Source organism: Adiantum capillus-veneris, chromosome 25 (assembly GCF_014529385.1).
Source record: "Adiantum capillus-veneris isolate H3 chromosome 25, ASM1452938v2, whole genome shotgun sequence".
Lineage (NCBI taxonomy): Eukaryota > Viridiplantae > Streptophyta > Polypodiopsida > Polypodiales > Pteridaceae > Adiantum > Adiantum capillus-veneris.
In genome coordinates, this window is record NC_140955.1 from 67,893,606 (window position 1) to 67,896,159 (window position 2,554).

Below are 2,554 nucleotides of genomic sequence, written 5' to 3' on the forward strand. Positions count from 1 at the left end.
TGATGGTAAGCCTTTTTTTTTTCTTTGAGCTATGACAAATTTTTTATGAACCTTATAATATAATCTATCAATCCAACTCTTAATGTAAAAGTATAGCAAAAGCCATAAAAGGCTGAAGTTCAAACACAAACTATTAGAAAGAAGACCACCATCCAAATGGGTGGATCCAAATGGGTGGCTCAAACAGAAGTACACCTTAGAGCAATTTCTTAGACAAGGCATTGGAAACCAAAAGAACTTAAATTAACAATAAACAGTACAAGTACAGAGATTACAATCTACTAACATAATATGGTGGAAGCGGGAGCCCTTTACACGTGTCACAATCTGTGTCCGAAGGCTAAAATCCAAAACAAAAACAAGCCCCTTTGCACTTGATAAAGAGGGAGAGAGGGGGAGAGAGAGAGGGAGCCAGCCATACTAGTAATAATAATAAGACACAAGTATAATAATAACAGCAAAAGCACAATATATAAGATTACAATAATTATATAAGACACAGATTAAAACCCTCAAAATAATTAGAGTAGAGCTTGGATGTTTCTCTCGATGTGGAACGCGTAGTCTTCATTGTTGGGGTTGTTCCAAGCAGCTCCGGGGTACGAAATCGACTTAATGAGTGGGTCAGAAAGCACAGTATCCAAAAACTCTTTGGCTCCGGCATGCTGCAGGAGGTCCCTTGGAGGATTCCTCACATACTGCTCGGCCTGCTCTTTCAAAAACTTATACCAAACAACCACAATGGGCGTCCCCATTCGCTGGAAAATACGCACCTCCTTCACGGGCCACTTCTTCTTGATGGAGCGATCACTGAGCACAAACAGACCCAGCCGGGCACTCCGGGCAGCTGCAACCAGTTGTTCGGAGCCTGTCATCCCCATTCGATTCCCCGGAACCAGTGACTCTTCGTCCAGAAAACAGCGGTATTGCTGCCCCAACAATCCCCACAAAATACGAATAAACTGCTTGTCCTCCCCAGCATGGCTCAAGAAGATGTCGAAACTAGCACTATCAGAAGCGAGCAGCACTGGAGCCTTCACTATGCTTGCAACGCGCTTAAATTCCAAGCTGCGATGCCTCATGTCAATGCCCATATTGCTTACAAGCTTATTTAGAATCCCTGCCTCATCCCAACCGGGCGCCTGGGCCTGGTGTCTCACCTGCGGTACTGATATAAGACCGAAGATAGCAATTGTGAGCCTGGAGTCGTTTGCCGTATCCAGGAACCGGCCTGCGGCAGTGATGGCGGCGGAGGGGGGGGGGGTGGTCTATGTAAGCAGGTGAGATGTAGAGAAGAATGGTGGTTGCCTCACGCTCGTTGTCGGTGCAGAAGAGACCCTCCGCATGCAGTGCGCTTCTGAGGCGTGTGACGTCGTGCGCAGCCTCAGCATGGCAGCTGATGAATACTGACATTTTGATTATACTAAAAAATTAGCAGCCTAGGCAGTAATTAAGGCAGTCGAGGCTGCAGCAGGAGCTGATTGGGGTCTTCGCTATGGACGAGACGAACCGTCGAAGCAGGCCCGAGCAGAGAGTTCTAGTCAGGACTGATCGGGACTTGCTAGAGTACTGGGAAGAACTCAGATTTAATGAGGAAAGCGGTAATCGAAGAAGCGCGAACGATGAAACTGAAAGGGGCCTCAATTATAGCCCTGCCTCGCCATCGCATAGGTCAGCATTTACAGAGAGAGAGACCCGCCATAGCAATATAGGTCAACACATAGAGAGAGAGAGAGAGAGAGAGAGACAGAGAGAGCGAGGAGCACGTTTTTAATTTATTTCATATACAAATATGAGTTTTTTAATCGCTGCCCGATTCAAGGGTCAAGCACATCCCGAGTGCCACCATATCATATCAATGTCCAAGCTGTCATTGAATGATTGTAAAGGCCAGTTTGGACAGTGAGAGATAATGAACGTATGCAGGACACGAGAGCAGGCCTGCCGCAGGGATAGCATGAGCAGATCCAGCTAAAGAGAGCTTAGACTCTTAGAGCCACGTCTCACCATGTGCTTGTGGGGACTGCAGGGGCTGGCTGAGATTTCGTTGGCTGCTTGCATGACCTCTTCCGCATACGGTGGCATTCAGCATGGAGCTTTTTTTGCTCAAAATACTTGAAGCAACTAGTCAAAAGAGAAAATAACCTGCTCGACAAGAAGATCGCGCTCGAAAAAGTAAGGAGCCCACAGGCTCAATGCTCTCGAGTCTCTATGCACTGTAAGTGCAGCGTGAGACGGGGCTGTTAAACTATAGTCTGAAGACCACCGTCCACGGAAGAGAGCTATCTCGGAAACTGCATCGAGTTGCCTTTGCGCACTACCATTCATCGAACTAGGCGAAAAATTGTTTGTTAAAAGATGAAGGCTAGCTTCTTCTGAGTCTCCTAAAGCGTAAGAAGTCTCTTACCCCTGGACATTGCGGCCAAGCACTATGTCAGATGTCTAGCAGTTTCGTCAGTATCAAAACATGATGAGTCAGTGCCGCAACCACATTCACAATGGGTATGTTCACATAGACCTCTGGTTCATAGTCAGTTCGCAATCTACTAACATA

At 46.8% G+C, this 2,554-nt stretch overlaps 1 pseudogene; it reads right to left on the reverse strand.

Annotated features, from left to right (window-relative positions):
* Window positions 1-280: 280 nt before the first annotated feature.
* On the reverse strand, window positions 281-1,480 carry LOC147425040 (uncharacterized; annotated as a pseudogene).
* Window positions 1,481-2,554: the final 1,074 nt, after the last annotated feature.